Source organism: Pleurodeles waltl, chromosome 1_2 (assembly GCF_031143425.1).
Source record: "Pleurodeles waltl isolate 20211129_DDA chromosome 1_2, aPleWal1.hap1.20221129, whole genome shotgun sequence".
NCBI lineage: Eukaryota > Metazoa > Chordata > Amphibia > Caudata > Salamandridae > Pleurodeles > Pleurodeles waltl.
This window is the reverse complement of record NC_090437.1, coordinates 531013862-531035429: the sequence shown is the minus strand read 5'-3', so window position 1 is coordinate 531035429 and position 21568 is coordinate 531013862. Positions and strand designations below refer to the sequence as shown.

Sequence of the window (21568 nt, the reverse complement as noted above, 5' to 3'; positions counted from 1 at the left end):
AATTAAACCTCATGAGGTGGTACTACAGTTCAAACAGCACCCTTCGGTAATGTTTGAAGTAGCACACTGAACTAAGAGAGCATGGTCCTTTTATACCCACGCAGGGGCTAAAAGAAGGTGGCACAATTATAGAAGCAAGACTTATATACATATAAGGTCATCCGGAAATGCACAGTCGACAGGTAGGAGGGGCTAACTGTTTTCAAGGACTAGTTGACACATTACTGTCTGTTACTGATTACTAACTGCTGCAGATCTTACTGGGCATGTGCGAAAGTGGGAGATGCTAAATATAACTTGTTACTAGACAGATTTTCAAGAGTAGTTAACAGAAAGGTAGGACAGAGCACATGGCGAGCACATGGCAGCATGTGGCAGAGAAAATGGCTGCCATGAATACAAAATGGATTCCGCGAAATGTTCACAATAGTTGCTAAATACAAGATGTCTTCTGCTAATGCTTAATCTAATTGCTACTGATTTACAACAACACCACCTGGGGTATTTTCAGGTGGTACCTCTTCTTCCACTCTAATAGGTACAGCTGCATCTCCTCTAAACAAATCCTGTATACCTTCAGACAATTCATTTTTAAATCAAATATCAATAAGAGATTGAATTTTGTTCTGAAACAGGAAATAATTATTTGTCTACAGTTCTCATTCATCAGCAACAATCAATTGCAGCACGACCCCTTGTGATGTAAACAACCAATGCCTTTGTAGCAGTACACTAACTGACCAACACCAGAGCAGCAAGCTGTGCTGTAAATCTCGCTCCTTGCAGCGGTTCACCCTCCTTCACAATCTGTACAGAGGTACTCTTCTCAGTACTAAACATGCATAACAAAATACAATACAAAAAGCTTCTGTCTGCTGCACTAAAGAATTTACTGTATCCAGTCTCAAAAGAGACAAAGCAATCAAGCATTTTGAACAAAACCTTGACCTGTGGGCTATCATTCAGATTGGTACAGATTCACCCGAGAACTGGGATTCACTCTACCAAACACACATTCACACAGATAAATCTCCCTATCTCAATTGAGTCGTCTGCAGCATCTCATGACAAGCGCTGCTAAACTTAGCAGACAATTACAATATATTTTCTTTTACACTTTTAATACTATCCCGGAAACTTAGGTCATGTCAGACATGAAACAACTCAAACTTCTTCGTACTAACATGACATTCAAAACATCTCTGCAAAATACCATTGAAACTCCACAAAGTTCTACAAGCTAATCAGGAACTACTACAACTTACAACCCAAATGATACACACTCCTCTGTTGGTGCATCTTTCTAATTCTGGACATGGGCACTAGGGCAAGAATTATCTAGAATGGAGGGTTGTAGTTCATCTTAATTATAGATCTGACCATCCTCACTCTGCTACTGACGAATGATGCTCTGGGCCCATATTCTTCTTTTGATGGACCTTTTTAGGGATGCTTGAGAAATAAAGGAGAGTTCAAATCAATATTTAAATTCAAATGACACTGAAACCAATTTGGTCACACATTAAATCAAGGAGGCGGTAGATAAAGTTCCAAAGTTTATTCAAAATTAAGAGCCAAACTAGTGTAAATGAATCTCAAGAACATGCTATAGAAGTACATAATCACAAAAGTTTGAGTAAAACATTGAACGAAGTTAAATCATATAAGCATAAGGCATATGAGAATTTCAGTTGAGGCAATACAAAAGATAAGAAACAGAATCTGTTGCTCTTTATAGAAGTTGCAGTCCTCTTGCCTAATCATTGGAGGATCTATGTTATTCTGAGTACCCTGAACTAAACTAAAAAAACAAATCCTAAGTCTCAGGAAATATAGGTGAGCGTCAGCATATCAGAAACCTTTCGAGAAGTTTTGATACAGAGGTGATGTATAGCATAAAGCCACACAAAGGAATAAAGAGTAGAGAGGTCCGAACCCCATCAAGTCTCAAGAGAATCTTTTCTCTTCTAACTAGATGAATACCAATTAAACCTACAGAGCCTTCAAAAAAGCAACACCATCCACGCCAGTAGTTTTCCACTTTCCCTGCACAGTTGAAATTGGTGACTCCCCTCAAGTTCTCTTCCCACGGATTGAACATCAGGATAACCATGAATGTTTCCTGGTATCTGGTACACGAACATGAGTCTTTTCTTCTCAGTTTGTTAGTGCTCCTTGTTCTTGCCAACGTAACCTACAGTATCCCACTATCTTCAACACAGAATTTTCCCTTCATTAACTGTAGATTCGCACAAGTGCACCTACAAAGAAAGAATATTGCAACATGAGCAAAACTCCATGTTGAAGATTGAACACGAGAAACCATATGTTTCAGGCCTTTGGCTACTCTAACTTAATAAGACATTAAATGCACATTTGGTATACGTGATTGTAAGTGCATCCTGCAATTGTAAATGAAGGCAAGAATTCTAAATGGAATGTGAATTTATGCTGTTACACCATAATACTATAATCAGAATGCATGAATATAAATGTGCAGGAGTGCTGCAATTCAGCATGTTAAAATCAAACATTAGAACACTAATATACACATTCTTCTAGCCTTCTACTGTGAATGCACCTTCAGAAATACAATTGAAATGCTCCACTTTTCTCTTATATTGTTAAGGCACACGATATATGTATTGTTGATTACATTCTTATATCATTTCTGGAATGCATGATGGTACAACCAAAATTGTGCATCACCAGGACCCTTGCTTAGTGTTAGCATTCAGGGATTAATTTTGAGTGATTAACAGTGGTTACACTTGGCCAAATACACCTGGCCATATACCGTTCCAGCAACTGCAAGTGGTCTATGGTTTCTGGACCCAAACTTACTGGTTCCAGATACAGCGCATGTGGTTTTACTAGGTACAGATCTGCAGACTACAGCCGACACAGGAATGGGATGCACAGTTACAGTCTGCCCCTTGTCTGGCCCCCACAGCACCACTAATGGAGCACACTAAACATCACAGCAAGGCCACAGCCTCATATAGTGCCGGTATATAGTATGATAATCATGAGTTACTCTCGGAATCAGCAAGCAAAAGAGAATGGGTAATGCCACATTCAAGTTTGCCCTCTTCAATCTCCTCCAGACAGTTCACCAAATGAAAAATGGTGACTCATCTGAGAGAGAAACCATGCAAAGATCGATGCTATTCACCAGCAGCAGGTGCGTCAACACCAATTGCTTCCATAAGGGTGAAACTTGAAATGCTGTGGTATTCTTGCTTCCTGTAATTATTAATAGCTGATGTATTCGTAAGTTCAGGAGATGGATGAAGGCAGCTAGTGAATCAGCCTTCCTTATAATGAGCTCCAAAGTTTAAAAAAAGAAGCTGTTTTGGCTGGTTTAATATCATCACTACATTTCTACGATAATTGTAGCTTTTGCGGAAATGAGAAGTAGAAACTGCATAATAGCTTGAGCATTTTGTTGAACTCTGCTTTTGACAAAGTCCATTAATCTAGTTCTGAATTCAGAAGTGGCTGAATTATATAGACTAACTACTAACACCCTACAGGGCAGTGAGCTGACCACTGATGGAACTGAGATGTGGGTAGGAAGCTATACATATTTCTTTTAAAGGCTTGCTTCTGAGATAGACTTAAGAAAAGTAATCCTGAAAAATCAAGAATAAATCTTCAAGTTATTAGAAATAATTAACAGACTTTTGGATCAAAAACAGACAAAGAACTGAATATAGCATTTAAGAAACACAATGAAAGATGCCAAATATTTATTTCATTCAAACATTCATTTTTTGGTCTGTTTGGGAAAGTAAGGAGGGTGTTAGAGTGCTCGCAGAAATCTTCTTCCCACCTTGGGTTCAGAAACAACAAAAGCTTGGGTGAGACTTCATCATAAATACAAACCCTCTAAGGTCTACTGAATCTTTGAACTTGGGGACAGAGTCAGTAGACAGAATTATACAATCACAAATCATTAACATAAGTCAATACAATCTTTAATACCATAAACAATTTCTAACACTGAATCAAACTCCAAACAGATTAAAGTTTCAAAGCTTTACTATAATCCCCAAATCAATGTCACATAAATGATGTGAAAGACTAAATTATAAACATACATGAAAACCATAGGCTGACCAAAATGTCTGAAAAGATTTAGCCTACTACTGTTAAACACTTCAAAAGAATAATGCAGATAAGCAACAACACAATATGCACATCATTATCATACTTCAATACAAATTATGCTGACATTAATAAATCATCAAGATACAATTCTAATAATTAATTCCAGAGCTGCGCCATTCCTAACACTAACCAGAATTAGGACTAGCATGTGTGGGAGTGGGCTAACACATGCGGGCAAAAGCAAAAATAAAAGGACAAAAAATACTTTTGAAAACATCTAACTAAATTAACTCACTACCAATATGCTCGTGCAAGTAACTGCTGGTGGAAGCAATAAAATCACATCTAGTTAAACCTCTCCTCATGAGACAGCAGACAGTAGTGATTCATTGAGACAGAGTGTCCCCCATCTTCTAGTATTGGTTGCCAGCAGCTTCAGGGCAGCTTCAGGATGGTGCAGAACATGAGCTGCACACTGGACCGAATCAGCAGTTCAGAATTAGTTGAGCATATTTGTTCTGAACCACATAACAGAATAGGGCAGTTAAGACTATGATAAGGACATTCATCTGGAAACTCAAAGAAGAGAACAAGAGTGTGACAGCAGACTTAAACACATTTAGAATTAATTCTCAGGAAAGCTGACGATGGACTGACTTCAAGGAGCTTCAGAATGGAACTGCTTTCAATTTCAAAGTTCTTCATTAATTAAAATTCACAAATATCATTGATTGGTTACTCAGGTGGGCACATATTGGTAATTGATTTCAGCATCCAATCACTGCAGATAACACCATCAAGTTAGTAACTTTTCGAAACTTCACAGCAAAGGTCCATTGTTTACAGCATGCCTTTATATGTTTTAGCCACATAGTATATTTTCTAATACTTTTGAAAAGTTCTGCTCTTTCCGCGCAATCTACAATGAACTAAGCTAATATTCTTCTTCTGCATAAACACTAATTTCCTACTCCATTTGACAACTAATACAAATAATGTTACAACAACTAAATTTTAAAAATGCTCTTCTTCTGCAATACAATAGGACATTCAACCTTACATTTCCTGCTTCAATTCAGAGAAACAAAACAAACAAGTGAAATTTTCCATGACTGTTTGCAAAATGAATCTTAAGGCTTAGTCAAGTTAAGAAACCTAAATGCACAGTAATACATTTATTACATTAAAATAAAAGCTATTTGCGCTCATTAAAATTCAAATCATATATTCAAAGGAAATATTTATTGGAATAATATTTATGTTATGGCAAAACAATTTTAAACATGTGTTTATTTTTCCAAGCACACAATTCATTATGAAATGTATTTATTTAATGTAAGTGTGTTTAATTCATACTCAGTTAATACTCACAATATATTTTTTTACTACTATTTCTACTTAAAATAATACTTTCATTTTAACATTTATTCATAATTCACACATTTATGAAAGCACAATGTTTTCAAGTTAAACATGGTGTCAAAAATACGACTGGTAGGCACAAATTGTCCATCACAATTAAAGATGCATGTTTTCATTTCTACGTTATTTTTCTTGGTAGACTTTGAAATGGAGGTTTGTTATTTGCAATATGCTACTTCTATGCCAATAATTAATTAATAAAACTTGACCTCTCTCAATGGTCAGAATCACGCACCACAGTTCATCATTAATATGATCAATATTCTCCTTCAACAAGTAAAAAGGACAGATATTTCCATGTGTATTGTTCTTTCTGTGCCTTCTAATATAAATACACTTCTTCAGTTTCCTGATGGCACCTGCCATTCTGTGGGGAAGAGTGTGCGGTAAAGGCTGTTTCGCTACAGCAACTAGTGCATTCACTGCTTAGTCATACTACATAAACATAATAGAGTAATGACCCTGCGTAACTGATATCACCCCATGCCTTCATTAACACAATTTCTAACAAATATTACAAGCTAAAAGAGTTGCCAAGTTGATTTAGCTGTTGCTCCTTTTTAGACAAGCCATATTCGTTCTAGCGAGGCAGTTAGAGTCAAACCTACATCTAGTAACATTTTATAAATGGTGTTAATAAAGGCATGTGTTTTCATGATGTCAGAAACTGTTTTTACTGTTGCACATGCTCAGGAGATCTGCAGCTGTGTACTTTGGAGAATACAGATGTGGAATGCTCATTTGTTCTTTTTCTTTACAGTGAAAAGGATGGGGAACATAAAAGTGGCATTGAGTACACTAACCTTTATTTCCTTGTGTTTAATTATGTTGCATATTTTTTGAAGTAAAACAGTAAATGAAGAACAGTGATATTTGAACATATGTTTCATGGTTATTATAGTAGCCTAAATGTTAAAGCAATTTAAATTTGTCTAGTAACACTAAATAGATAGTTGTGCAAGCTTTACAAGTTTTTATATGTGTGCTACAACTTTCTTCTGCTATGCATGAAATAATTGTGTATTTCCCTGGTTGTTCAAATCATTAGCACAGGAGAACATCTGAAAACAAGCTTTCGCAAAGTTAATAGTTCTCAGTTGGCTTTACCAATCCTTTCCTTCCCTTTTAACTGCTGCTAATGCACTCACCTTAAATATTGCAACTTTTAATGGATTTATTTGTAATTAAAGAAGCTCCCTTCAGAAAAGGTCAATGCAGAGGGCAACTTTGAGACATACACAATTTCTTGTAGGATGTCTACTTCCAAAGACTTACTTTCTAGCTATAGAAAACATCTTTCTAAGAAAGTTCCATGTTTATGAATGCATTGGTACAAGGTTATCAACTTTTACCCTGATGGGGATTTTGTCTCCTAAAGTTCACCATTTAACTAGGATGTATGCTGTCTAGTTGGAGACACCCTAATTAATCATGGACTAAGGGGAATGCTTTGTGGATCTGTAGAATAGGCAAAGAGCGTCTTCCAACTTTTTTCAAGAATATTAGATTTACTGATAACTCAGAAATACAGCTCAAGAAATAACTCCCAAACTCTGCTTCAGTTAAATATTCCACTATGAAACATTTAACTATTTTGCAGAGCAAATAATTGATTTTGTGGGGTTGAAAAAGAAGAATGAACACCAAAGATCCTTTGCCAAATGCTATGTGTTAGACCTGACATCCTTGGCGTGGTCTCCTCTAACTTTTTGACACTACTTCCCAGGTTGTTGCTATGTGCTGGACTCTGTTTTTGTTGTTTTTGTTACTCTGGGCACTTTACCACTGCTGACCAGTGCTAAAGTGCAAGTGCTCCCTCCGTGAAATTGTATGTGTAATTGGCTTTTCCATGATTGGCATATTTGATTTACTAGTGAGTCCCTAGTAAAGTGCAATACAGGTGGATAGGGCCTGTAAATCAAATGCTAGTGAGCCTTCAGCACTGATTGTGATACCCACGAGTGGCTCTGTAAACATGACCTGCCACTGCAGTGGCTTTATTTGCAGTTTTTAAACTGCCAATTCGACTTGGTAAGAGCACCCACTTGCCAGGCCCAAACCTTCCCTTTTTATACATATAAGGCACCCCTAAGTTAGCCCTTAAGTAGCCCCATGGGCAGCGTGAATTGTATCTTAAAGGTAGGACAGGTACTTGTGAGTTTTTCATGTACTAACAGTTAAATACGGCCAAATGCAGTTTTCACTGTTGTCAGGCCTATCTCTCTAATAGGTTAAAATGGGGGTTGCCTTTAAATATCCTTAAAGTGCAGTTTCCCTTTGAGAGCAGATGACATATGGAGCTTGGGGTCTCTGAACTCACAATTTTAAAACACATCTCTTAGTGAAGGTAGTTTTTAGAGTGTTAGTTTGAAAATGCCACTTGCTTTAACCACTCTGTGACTCTGCCTGTTTGTGGATTCCTTGTCTGGGTCAGACTGACAGTTGGGCTGTTTGTGCATCTCCACTGGACAGTGATACAAAGGGAGCTGGGGTGTAGCCTCACCAAAGTCCACGACTCCGTGAGTCCCTAAGTGCCATGTCACTGACGTCCATGACACCCAACTTCACCACACCATGCCATGCCATGACTGTCAGATATCGACTCTGCCGGAAATGTGCGGATCCAATGCTTCGTACCAATGCCACCTCACCTCCACCACACCGCAGCAAGGAATCAACGCCTCTTTGTGATGCCTTTGCTCTACAGCACTGGAACTGATGCAACATTGGATCTAACGACGGTGCGATCCCCCCCACCAGCTTGTTTCTTCATTTTTACAAGGTACTGTACCATCATTTTGTAGTGTTTCCAATGTATTACTGTGTGTGTTGATACAAATACTTTACACATTGTCTCTGGGTTAAGCTTTTCTTCTCATGTCAAGCTACCAAGGGGGTGAGTGGGGATTAACTGGGTGTATTTCTCTTTTGCCCTGACTAGAGTGACAGTCCTTTCTTGGACAAAGGGTAATCTGACTGCCAAACAAAGACCCTATTTCTAACACTATGACTTTGTAAAAATCTTCCTTCTCCTTTTCTGCAAAAGCTGCAACATCAAACTAAGGGATCTGAGTTATGCTGTTAGAAAACGCCTGACTTTCATTGCAAACTGGGCCAATAACTTGGATCCATGTATCCAGGCTTCTCCCCCATTTAAATATTTCCAAATGTACTTTTATTTGACAGAGCAAATAGAACGGCATGATTCTGGCATAACAAATGCCATTTTTGATTGATTCATAAGCAATGTAAAAATTGAAAATTCGACTTGGGAAGTGTACCCACTTGCCAGGCCTAAACGTTCCCTTTTTCTTACATGTCAGACACCCTTAAGGTACATCCTAGGTTGCCCCAAGGGGAGGGTGCAGTGTATGGTTAAGGTAGGACATATAGGGGGTCATTCTGACCTCGGCGGAAAAAGGCACTTACCACCGGTCAGAAGACCGCCATAACACCGCCGCGGTCGCAGTAAACCTCCACAGTCATACTGACCCGCAACTGGCAAACTGCCAAAAACCCGACAACAAAATTCCGCCACAGCAACGGCCAGCGAAAAACTGGCGATGACCAAACCTCCACCGTCACGCCAACAGAAATACGCCCATGCCATTCCGACCCACAAATCCCCGCAGCGGTCTTTCAACCGCGGTATTCCATTGGCGGTACACACCGCCGCGGTCAAAATACACACACCTTTACAAAACACTACCACATTGGACAATTCAAAATACACACACCTGAGACACATACACACACCACTCCCACACACCCAATACAATATAAAACACACACCCACATCACCCACAAACCCTTACGATCACAATTGCGACTGAAGGACAGAGAGAGACAGCACAGAATAGAGTAGACCATCACACAGAGGCAAATCACAACATCACCCACACAATATCCACGCACAAAACATCATACACCACCACACTCACCACACTCTACAACACATACACCACCCCTCACCTCATCCACACCACCCCATGGCACCCCAAAGACACCCCAGGTTCTCTGATGCAGAACTCAGGGTCATGGTGGAGGAAATAGTTCGGGTAGAGCCCAAGCTCTTCGGGACACAGGTGCAGCACACCACCATTGCCAGGAAGATGGAGCTATGGCAAAGAATAGTGGACAGGGTCAACGCTGTGGGACAGCATCCACGAAATCGGGATGACATCAGGAAGTGGTGGAACGACCTACGGGGGAAGGTGCGTTCCATGGTATCAAGGCACAACATCGCGGTGCAGAAGACTGGCGGCGGACCCCCACCTACTCCCCCAGAATTCACAGCATGGGAAGAGGAAGTCTTGCACATCCTGCATCCTGAGGGCCTCGCAGGAGTAGGCGGAGGAATGGACTCTGGTAAGTCAAATCTTCACTACTTCATTCCCCCCACCCCACCTGCATGCCAAATCATACACCCACCCTCACCCCCACCCCCATCACACCAACTCCTTGCAAATGGCTCACCATCACAACCCACCCATCCCAAACCCTAGCCCTGCATGCGTCCCCAAAGCATGGACACCCATCACCAAAGCATGCCCACTGCACATACCCATCTCCCCCACAAGCCACCGTCACAAAAGCCCCCACAAGGGAATGCCAGCACTGGGGTACAAGGCCACCCACCCATTACACGAAATGGCACACACAGAAGCAATAACCATACTCTTATACCCCTGCAGGACCCGAACGCCACCACACCGCCCTGGAGGGTCCAGAGATGTCCATCCCACCCCCAAAAGAGGCCCCCAGTGATGACAGCAGCTCTGTCTCCCTGGACCCAGATGACCAGCCCGGCTCATCGGGGACCTCGGGACAGTCGGTTCCCCACAGACAGCCACAGGCTACAGCAGACCTAACCCCCTCTGGGAACACCAGCACAGCTCCCACCCAGCGGGCCCATGCCTCTGTCTCCAGGACACGTCAATCAGCGGTGTGTCCACCAATACAGGGCACACAGGTTGACCCACCACCCCAACAACAACAGGGACCTGGGGGCAGTGGTAGTGGGCACACGGTCCAGGGGACAGAGGCCCAGGGAAACAGGGGAACTGGGAGGGCTGCTGTGCGACAGGGGGGGGACAGGCCCAGGGAACCGACTCTCCAAGAGGCCCTGTCCTCCATCATGGGAGCATACCACCGCTCCCAGGAGACGATGGCTACAGTACTGGCCAGGTTCCAGGAGATCCAGGTACTGCAGGAGGAACAGTACATGGGGTTCAGAGAGGAACTGAGAAACATTAGTTCCGCAATGGGGACCATTGTCGTGGCTCTTAACCAGATAGTTACCACATTGCGGGACCATGTGGCACCACAAAGGGCCCCTGTCACTAGCATGGACCCAGACCAGGCTACCACCTCCGCCGGTGCTTGTGGACAGGAGGCCCCCACACAACGACAGGCCAGCAGAACCCCACCTCCTGCAGAAGAAGAACCACCCCGCAAGCGGTACCTGAGATCTCAGAAGAAGACAGAGTAGGATGCCAAGACCCCCGGCAGCAAACGATACCCCCTGATGTCATCCCACTGTCCCACATTGTCACCCTGTCCAAACTTAAACTGCCCCTGCTCCATCCTTCCACAGGCATATGGACAATGCACCTGTGAGACTGAAAACTGGACTCTGCCATGGACATTACTCCACCATCACCCATCACCGTTTTACAATCATGTCCCTAAATTTAGCACTTTAATAAAATCACTTATTGCACTTAAAAAATCTGGAGTCTGCTTGTATTTTGAACAAATGTATTAGACATAACGGTGCCAAAATGTTCAGTTACATTGTGATGACAACATACCACTGTCACACAGCTGTAGTCCATGGGCAAACAAAGCAGAGGTCACGCAGTGGGGCCCACAGCTCTGAAAACGGAAGGGAAAGTCACAACTCAGTTAACAGGAACTGGGGGGAAACACATACAGTAGAGAGGCAGGAGACTTTAAGTAAATGTAAAATTCGTACCTGTGTGCTACTGAAAATACTGTTGTATCACTGTGTCCCTGTTGTCTGTCGTCCCCGTCGTCTTCCTCCTCTTCACTCTCCACAGGCTCCACAGCTGCTACAACACCACCATCTGGACCATCCTCCTGCAGGAAAGGCACCTGGCGTCGCAAAGCCAGGTTGTGAAGCATACAGCAGGCCACGATGATATGGCACACCTTCTTTGGTGAGTACATTAGGGATCCACCTGTCATATGCAGGCACCTAAACCTGGCCTTCAGGAGGCCAAAGGTCCGCTCGATCACCCTCCTAGTACGCCCATGGGCCTCATTGTACCGTTCCTCTGCCCTTGTCCTGGGATTCCTCACTGGGGTCAGTAGCCACAACAGGTTGGGGTAACCAGAGTCACCAATTAGTCACACACGGTTGCTCTGTAGCTGTTCCATCACATAAGGGATGCTGCTATTTCGCATGATGTACGCGTCATGCACTGACCCAGGGAACTTGGCATTTACATGGGAGATGTACTGGTCAGCCAAACAGACCACCTGGACATTCATCGAATGATAACTTTCTGTTCCTGTACACCTGCTCACTTTCACTGGGGGGAACCAAAGCCACATGGGTCCCATCAATGGCACCAATGATGTTGGGGATATGGCCAAGGGCATAGAAATCACCCTTCACTGTAGCCAAATCGCCCACCTCAGGGAAAACAATGTAGCGCCGCATGTATTTCATCAGGGCAGACAACACTCTGGACAAAACCTTAGAAAACATAGGCTGAGACATCCCTGATGATATGGCCACTGTTTGGAATGATCCACTTGCCAAAAAATGGAGTACTGACAGAACCTGCACCAGAGGGGGAATCCCTGTGGGTTGGCGAATGGGGGACATCAGGTCTGGCTCCAGCTGGGCACACAGTTCCTGTATAGTGGCTCGGTCAAGTCTGTATGTCAGTATGACATGTCTTTCTTCCATTGTCGACAGGTCCACCAGCGGTCTGTACACGGGAACATTCCTCCATCTCCTCGCAAGTCCCAGCGGACGGTGCCTAGGAAGGACAACATGGAGCACAGAGTCAAGCAACCCACAGGTACGTAACCACAGCTTGCACAGAACACGATTCGCTATGCATTGAATGGCTTGTATGAGTGGCAATGCAACACCTAGGCCTGTGTGACGCAGTAGAAATTAAGCCATGTGGGCCCTTGAAATGGCGGCTGCCTGACCTGTGAAGTGTGACAATGGGATGTGAGGTCAATGCGCTGGCGTGGCACACCGTGGCGGTAGGCGGTCGAAGACCGCGGCGCAAAGCAGCATTGGTTAACATTGAACCCTATGGGTCTCAGGAGCCAATGACTATGTGCGCCGGCGGTCGCGGTACGCACCGCTGCGGGCGTGACTGCCATTTTCTATCTGCTTAATCACTCGAGACCTGATCATCCACAGGAGAGGACCTATACTGCAAGTTCTGCTGTGACCTCGGTCTGGAAGAGACAATGGCTGCTGCGACTGGGGAAAGGGCCCCTGCCTTCACATCTGAGGAATTGGAGAAACTTGTTGATGGGGTCCTCCCCCAGTATGCGCTACTCTACGGTCCTCCAGATCAACAGGTAAGTACACTAGGACCATGCTTTGTGGCCAGTGCCTGGGTTGAGTCGGGTGAATGAACGATGGTGCGGAGGGGAGCGTATGAGGCATGCATCAAACGACAGATGAAAGCATGTGCCACATGGCAAGTGTGGGGATGGGGGGACACTCACATCGAGCATGCAGAAAATTCTGATATTGTATTTTCTCTCCCTGTACGTGTCACATAGGTCAGCGCCCGTCAGAAAGTCGACATTTGGCGTGCCATCGCCAAGGACGTCCGGACCCTGGGGGTCCACAACAGACGGGGCACCCACTGCCGCAAGAGGTGGGAGGACATCCGCAGCGGGAGCAGAAAGACCGCGGAGGCTCTGCTGGGGATGGCCTCCCAACGTAGGAGGGGTGCCACGCGTCAATTGACCCCCCTGATGTCTCGGATCCTGGCGGTGGCCTTCACAGATTTGGATGGGCGCGTGAGGACATCACAGCAGACACAAGGGGGTGAGTACATTCTCATTCTGCTGACTATGCGCGCAGTGGAGGTGTCTGGGTGGGGGAGGAGGGCTGTGGTTATCCGTAGGCCAGGGCGAATTCTGTAGGCTAGGCCCCTCCGTAAGGCATGGCCCTGTGCCGCCGCCCCCCACCTCTGTAGGGTGCCAAGTACAGCTATCCAAGGCCCTGTGTCACCTATGTGTGCAGTTGTCGTCGATAGGCTTGTAGGCCATGTCCCACTGATTGAGTAGTGTACCCCAAGTGCGCGGCGTAGTGCAGGGGGCTTCTGTGTCTGTCCTCTCCGCCTAATGTGTTGCCAATGCATGTACTCAACATGTCTTTATTCTTCCCCCCCCTTTTTTTGTCTGCTCTTCCTGTTCATGTGTGCATTAGCATCATCTGGCGGAGGAGAAGTGGCATTGGAGCACGAGGGAGCTGCATCTCACATGGCCCCGGAGGGCCATGCAACGGACTCTGATTTGACCAGTGAGACGGAGGGCGAGGGGGGCTCCACAACGGGGACACGTGGAGACATCAGCGACACCGACACGTCCTCGGAAGGGAGCTCCCTTGTGGTGGCGGCAACATCCGTGCCCACCGCAACAACAGGTACAGCCGCCACCCAGCGCACCAGCTCCGCCCTCCCAGCAGCCCCTCAGCGTTCACCCCATGCCCGCTCGCACACCACATGCGGGCATCTCCTTCGCCCCAGGCAACTCAGGCCCTGCCCCAGTTACCCCTGCTGCCCTCAGTGAGGAGGTCATCGACCTCCTCCGGATGCTCATTGTTGGGCAGTCTACCCTTTTGAATGCCATCCAGGGGGTGGAAAGGAAGGTGCATCGGAGCAATGCATACCTGGAGGGCATTAATTCGGGTCAGGCTGCCCATCAGCGATCATTCAACGCTCTGGCCTCATCACTGACGGCAGCCATTGTCCGTCTCCTGCATCCCTCCTCCAACTCCCTCCACCCAGTCCCACTCCCCTGTTCCTCTGCCTATCCCAGACACACCTACAGACCAGCCTGCACACACTTCAACACCCAAGGTCAGCTCATCCAAACATAAGCACCACACATCACAGAAGCATTCACACAAGCAACATCCACATGCAGACATGCCAACAGCCACTGCCCCCTCTGTGTCCCCCTCGTCTCCCTCCTCCCTCCCTGTGACGTCCCAACTCACACTTGCATGCACCACTTCATCAGCCACTATGACCATCACCAGCACACCCACCAGAACACTCCGCACACGTGCAGTCACCACCCCCACTGCCATTTACACATCCCCTGTGTCCTCTCCCAGTGTGTCTGTCACCCCCTCTTCCAAACCACACAAACGCAGGCAGCCACAAACCCAACAGCCATCCACCTCACGACAGCATCCGTCACAAGCACCTGCACCCATAGACAGCACACTTGACTCTCCTACAACCACATCCTCTTCCTCCACTCCCATACCCACTGCACCTACCCTTCCCATTGCTCCCAAAAAGTTTTTCCTCTCCAAAATTAACCTCTTTCCATCACCTGACCCACCCCCTCCATCTCGTAAAATTCCAATCTGCACCTCAGCCACCACAACCCCTGGACCTACAAGGACCATAGTCCAGGGATATTGGAGTCCCCCACCTTCGAGGGCAGCCACATCGGCCAGCAGCAAAGGGACAGCCAGCCCACCCCCTGGGAATAAAACAAAAATAGCCATGGGCCGGCGCGAGGAAACAGACGGCAGCCTCCACAGGCACCACCCTGGCACCGTCAGGGAGTGGGGTGCCACCTGGCACATCTCCAAAGGGAGGCAAGGGCCACAGAGGATCAGGCAAGGATGGCAAGGGCAGCACGGCCGACAAGGCCGGCAGCAGGCGAGCTGCCCAGGAGGGCCCCACCAGACCCATTCCGGGGGTGAAGGAGGACACCCACGGGCACGGGCCACCAGCACAGGAGGGCCCAGCAAGCGAGAAGTTGGATGGCGAGTGAACACCATCTATTAGCCGGATCTGGTGCCCTGGAGACACATGTGAAGCACCGCTGAACAGGGCACCGCCGTGTCAAGAACCGCTGAACAGGGCCCTTCAAGACAGGCACCGCTGAACAGGGCACCGCCGTGTCAAGCACCGCTGAACAGGGCCCTTCAAGACAGGCACCGCTGAACAGGGCACCGCCGTGTCAAGCACCGCTGAACAGGGCCCTTCAAGACAGGCACCGCTGAACAGGGCCCCGCCGTCTCTGCACCGCTCCGCTTGGCCCTTCATCTCAAGCACCGCTCCGCTGGGCCCTTCATCTCAAGCACCGCTCCGCTGGGGCCTTCATCTCAAGCACCGCTCCGCTGGGGCCTTCATCTCAAGCACCGCTCCGCTGGGGCCTTCATCTCAAGCACCGCTCCGCTGGGGCCTTCATCTCAAGCACCGCTCCGCTGGGGCCTTCATCTCAAGCACCGCTCCGCTGGGGCCTTCATCTCAAGCACCGCTCCGCTGGGGCCTTCATCTCAAGCACCGCTCCGCTGGGGCCTTCATCTCAAGCACCGCTCCGCTGGGGCCTTCATCTCAAGCACCGCTCCGCTGGGGCCTTCATCTCAAGCACCGCTCCGCTGGGGCCTTCATCTCAAGCACCGCTCCGCTGGGGCCTTCATCTCAAGCACCGCTCCGCTGGGGCCTTCATCTCAAGCACCGCTCCGCTGGGGCCTTCATCTCAAGCACCGCTCCGCTGGGGCCTTCATCTCAAGCACCGCTCCGCTGGGCCCTTCATCTCAAGCACCGCTCCGCTGGGCACCGCCGTCTCTGCACCGCTCAGCTTGGCCCTTCATCTCAAGCACTGCTCCGCTTGGCCCTTCATCTCAAGCACCGCTCCGCTGGGGCCTTCATCTCAAGCACCGCTGACACATTGGCAGAAGGGGTAGGCCCAGATCAGTGTCGGACAGGGCTGCACGATACACTCTGGGGACCAAGAGTCCTCCAGTACCGCTGGAGTCTGTCATCCACTTGTGAGACTGTGGCTTTGCACTCCCCAGGATGGCACAGTGGGCAAGCCACCCACTGTAGAGACTTGAGAGACTGTGGCTTTGCACTCCCCAGGATGGCACAGTGGGCAAGCCACCCACTGTAGAGACTTGAGAGACTGTGGCTTTGCACTCCCCAGGATGGCACAGTGGGCAACCCACCCACTGTAGAGACTTGAGAGACTGTGCCTTTGCACTCTCCAGGATTGAACATTGGCCGTGGAGGCCCCTCGTGGATCTGGCGTCGTGGACTCATGTGGCTGAGGTGGCCCCCCTTCCCTTCCCCCTGAGGTGCCTGTAGTTTTCCTATCTGATGCCCCTGCAGTGTTCTCTCCAATGGATTCGGGTCTCATGTGTGGGCTTCGCCCATGTGTTGAGGACCATTGGCACATGTACAATGACAGAAAGCCAATTCTGACGGGACAATATACATATGTGTATATAGTTATGGGATGTTCTTCTTACTTATTTACTTTGCCTTACAATATATTTGTATTACAATTACTTATTATTTTGTCTTTGCATTCTCCTGGGGGGTTTGGGGGGTGTCACTCTGAGTTGTTGCGCTGCATTGGTGTGTAGGTAGTTGGGGGGGGGGGGGTCGCGTATGTGTGTGCCTGTAATCTTTTCTCCTCCCCCCTCCCGTGTGTCATAGGTGCAGTACTCACCGTTGTCTTCTGCGCCGGCGTTCGTGCTCCTGGTAGAGGAGCAGGTAGACAATAGCTGGTAGGATGTGTAGTTCTGGTTCCATGCTGTCCAGATTCCTCGTGGAGTGTGTAGAGGTGAGCGTTTTCCCGTTCGTAGTCTGTGTCCGCCGTGTTTTTATCGGCGGGGCTCCCGCCCCGGAAAAGGTGGCTGATTGGTGAGTTGTGATAGGGTGGGCGGTACATTGTCTGCCGCCTGTCTGTTGGCGGTGACCGCCGCGCTGCTTGTCTGTACCGCCGTGGCACGCGGAGTGTTAAAGTGGTTCCCGCCAGGGTCGGAATTCCATTTTTTGGGGCGCCTGCCTGTTTGCGGGTTGGCCGCCGCTTTTACACTGACCGCCAGGGTTGGAATGACCCCCATAGTAATGTTTTAAATGTTCTGACAGTGAAATATTGCTAAATTCGTTTTTCACTGTTGCAAGGCCTGTCTCCCTCATAGGTTAAGATGGGGGCTACCTTTAAATCTGATTAAAGTGTAGATTTCCTTTGGGAGCGGATGGACATGTGGAGCTAGGGGTCTCTCGTTCACAATTTAAAGTTCACAATTTAAAAATACATCTTTTAGTAAAGTTGATTTTGAGATTGTGTGTTTGAAAATGCCACTTTTAGAAAGTGAGCATTTTCTTGCTTATACCATTTCTGTGACTGTGCCTGTTTGCGGATTCCCTGTCTGGGTCAGTTTGACAGTTGGGCTGGTTGCACCTCACACTAGACAGTGACACAAACGAAGCTGGGGTGTAGCCTGTATATCCTGATGAGCCATCTGTGCGAGGAGGGAGGGAAGGAGTGGTCACTTACACCTGAAAGGGCTGGTTAATGCCTGATTAGTGTCTGGGGCCTGGCCTGGGCAAGCCAGGATTTCACATTCAAGAGAAACTTTGCTTTGAAGTAGGCCTACTTCAAAGGAGAAATTGGGTATGAGAAAGGCACCCAAAACCACAGACTTTAGAACACTTCTGGAAACCAAGAGGAACCTCTGCCTGGAGAAGAGCTGAAGAGCTGAGGAAGAAAAACAGCCCTACCCGTGAATGTGGTTTGTGGAGCTATCCTGCAGTTGCTGCTTCTGCCTGTGCTAGAGGACAAAGACTGGACTTTGCTTCCTTCTTGTGAAGATCTCCAAGGGATTGATTTAGAGCTTGCCTCCTGTTGTTTGAGGTCTCAGGGACAGCAAAGTCTTCTCTGCCAGCACCTGGAGTCTCTGGAGAGACTCCTACTCTGCTCTATGGTGCCCATCCAGTTCCTGGGACCCTGAAAGTAGAAGCTGGCAGCCTAAGAGGAAGAAATGCATGCACAGAACGTCGTGCAGGGAAAAGATCAAAGCAACTTTGATATGCAGCTGGGAAATAGACGCACAATCGGCTTCGCGGCTGAAAATCGACGCTCGCCTGTAACTTGACCAAAGAATCAACACACGGAGCTGGAGAAACAACGCACAGCATCGCTGATGGAGGCTGGGATATCGCAACCCACGCTGCGTTGTTTTCGGATCATCGTGCGGCTGGATTTCCGATGCAAGTTCTGCTGGGCGTGTAAAAACAACACAAGGCCTGCCCGGACCCGAGAGTGCTGACTGGATCGACACATCACTCTCCTGCGGAGAAAGGAAAAGACACGCCCGACCCAACGAAAGGAGAAACAACGCAAGGTCTCGCTCAGGGTGAAATCGACGCCTAACAAGCCCTTTTTGATGCACACTCACCCTTGCAGGGTTATTTTTGATGCACCCAAGGTACATTTTCACGCTAACAGTGTTAGTGTGTGTTTAAAACTACATGAAGACTCTTTTTGCTTTTTAATTGATAACTTGACTTGTGTATTGTGGATTTTTTTTGTTTTGGTCTTGTTTTGTTAAGATAAACATTTTCTATTTTTCTAAATCTGTGTGGAGTCATTTTATAGTGTTTTAATTAGGTTACTGTGTGTGCTGGTTCAAATACTTTACACCTAGCACTCTGAAGTTAAGCCTTCTGCTCGTGCCAAGCTACCAAGGGGGTAAGCAGGGGTTAGCTGAGGGTGATTCTCTTTTTCCCTGATTAGAGTGAGGGTCCTTGCTTGGACAAGGGGTAACCTGACTGCCAACCAAAGACCCCATTTGTAACACATGGCAATGTCAATCAAGCGGGAGGCGCTTTTCTTTTGAATCACGAGATTGCAGGCATCAACTAGTAACCATGGCAGGATCGAGTGACTTTAAAAATCATTATATTCATCTCCACATGGGCTACTCTAAACTGGTCATTTGTTTTTCTGGGTGACTGTTGGAAGGCTGCACCAGAGTACGACTTAAGCCACATGGTGCCTGGCTGACTCAGAGCACTGGGGATTGGCCAATAAAACTGTAATGCTACCTTGAATTGCTTAACTGTTTGTAATTGATTTCAGACTCTAAACTGAGATACTGGTCATTAATTAATTCCTATGGGGGTTATTCCAACTTTGGAGGAGGTGGTAATCCGTCCCAAATGTGACGGATTTACCACCAGCCGTATTACGAGTTCCATAGGATATAATGGACTCGTAATACGGCTGGTGGTATATCCGTCACTTTACCGTCACTTTTGGGACGGATTACCACTTCCTCCAAAGTTGGAATAACCCCCTATGTCTCTTGGTCCACATTCTCGCTACATTGCATAGCAATTCTTTGGAGTGGAGGCTCCCCAAGATTGAACAAATATTGCTCACAATCTTCTTACCACAGATGACGCTGTGTTAGTGTCCAAACCCGTATAGGTCTACAAGAGTGAATCACTATATATGTTGATTTTATGAGGAATTTGGGTTTAACAATTAACTTTTTTAAATAATTTGACATGAACCTGGCTGCAAAAAGGTAAATCCAAAAATATATCTGAGGGATATTAAGATTAACTCTGTATAGGCATTTAAGTTTCTTGCCATTATCTTTGATGTCAAGCTAAATTGGATTAAGGTTCTCGCTGATAAAAGACAGTGGTGGTCATTACAACATTGGCGGTATAAGGCGCTTACCACCGTGCAGAAGACCGCCAACACACCGCCGCGACCGCGGTAGACCGCCACAGCTATTATGACACACATCACGGAATCCGCCGAAATTCAGACACCCACACAACACTGCCACACCAAAGGTCAGCAATAAACTGGCGGTAACAAATCCTCCACCTCCACGCCTACAGAAACACGCCCATGCTATTACGACACACGAATCCACGCGGCGGTCTTTGAACCGCGGTATTCCATTGGCGGTACACACCGCTGCGCTCAAAATACACACACATCTCCAAAACACCGCCACTTTGGACAATTCGAAATACACACACCTGATACACATACACACACCACTCCCACACACCCAATACTATACAAAACACACACACACATCACCCACAAACCCCTACAACCAGAAATTCTGAGAGAAGGCCAGAGAGACAGCACAGCTATTGACAACCCCAACACACAGAGGCACACAACACCATCACCCACACAACATCCACGCACAAAACACCACATACCACTACACTCATCCACACTCATCAACACATACACCACCCCACACATCACACAGAACACCCCATGTCACGCCAAAGACACCCCCGCTTCTCCGAGGAGGAGCTCAGGGTCATGGTGGAGGAAATCCTACGGGTAGAGCCACAGCTATTTGGCTCACAGGTACAGCACACATCAATAGCCAGGAAGATGGAGCTATGGCGCAGAATAGTGGACAGGGTCAGCGCAGTGGGACAGCACCCAAGAAATAGGGAGGACATCAGGAAGAGGTGGAACGACCTACGGGGGAAGGTGCGTTCAACGGTCTCCAGGCACAACATTGCAGTGCAGCGGACTGGCAGCGGACCCCCACCTCCTCCCCCACAACTAACATGGGAGGAGCAAGTCCTGACCATCTTGCATCCTGAGGGCCTCGGAGGAGTCGGTGGAGGATGGGACAATGGTAAGTCAAATCTTAACCATCACATCCCCCACCCTACCTGCATGCTATCACACCCCCCCACCCTCACACCCTCCCCTATCACCCTCCCCTATCACCCCAAATCCTCACCAATCTACCCATGACACCAAGCACCCATCCCAACACCAAGCCCTGCATGACACAACTAAGCATGGGCACCCCTCACTAAAGCATGCCCACTGCACATACCCAGAACACCCCCCAACCATCACCACAAAAGCCCCCACACAGGAATGCCTGCACTGGGGATCACGCACACCCAACCATTACACACCATTACACACACACATGCAATAATCATGTGCCTATACCCCTGCAGGAACCTGAAGGAACGTCACC

General features: G+C 47.1%; 1 long non-coding RNA gene across 2 annotated transcripts in view; it reads right to left on the bottom strand.

Annotated features, from left to right (window-relative positions):
• Positions 1–1659: 1659 nt before the first annotated feature.
• LOC138295684 (uncharacterized) overlaps positions 1660–21568 on the bottom strand; it is a 56937-nt gene continuing 37028 nt past the window's right edge. For both annotated transcript variants that reach the window (XR_011203665.1, XR_011203666.1), the window contains exon 3: positions 1660–2261. This is a non-coding gene — a long non-coding RNA (uncharacterized lncRNA). The remainder of the gene's footprint in view (positions 2262–21568) is intronic.